Raw genomic sequence first — 263 nt, 5'->3', positions numbered from 1 at the left:
GCAACATTGAAGAAGACAGAGCAAACGGAAGAAATTTGTGACCAGGTATGCTTAATGTGCATCAAGTTTGCCCCCTATGGAAATGTTGGATACAGCTGAATAGAAGAGGGTTTGAATATTGGAGGCTGTGATAGAACAGGTGCTTCTGTACTTTGTGTTAGAATTCCCAGCAGCAGCAGCAACACAGGGATTTCTTTGTACATGGCTGAGTGGTTTTGAATGCTGCATGAAACACAGGAAGTGCAGGGATGATGCTGCTTTGG

Source organism: Lonchura striata, chromosome 8 (assembly GCF_050655825.1).
Source record: "Lonchura striata isolate lonStrDom1 chromosome 8, ASM5065582v1, whole genome shotgun sequence".
In the NCBI taxonomy this organism is placed as follows: Eukaryota; Metazoa; Chordata; class Aves; order Passeriformes; family Estrildidae; genus Lonchura; species Lonchura striata.
Note: the sequence above shows the minus strand (reverse complement) of the source record.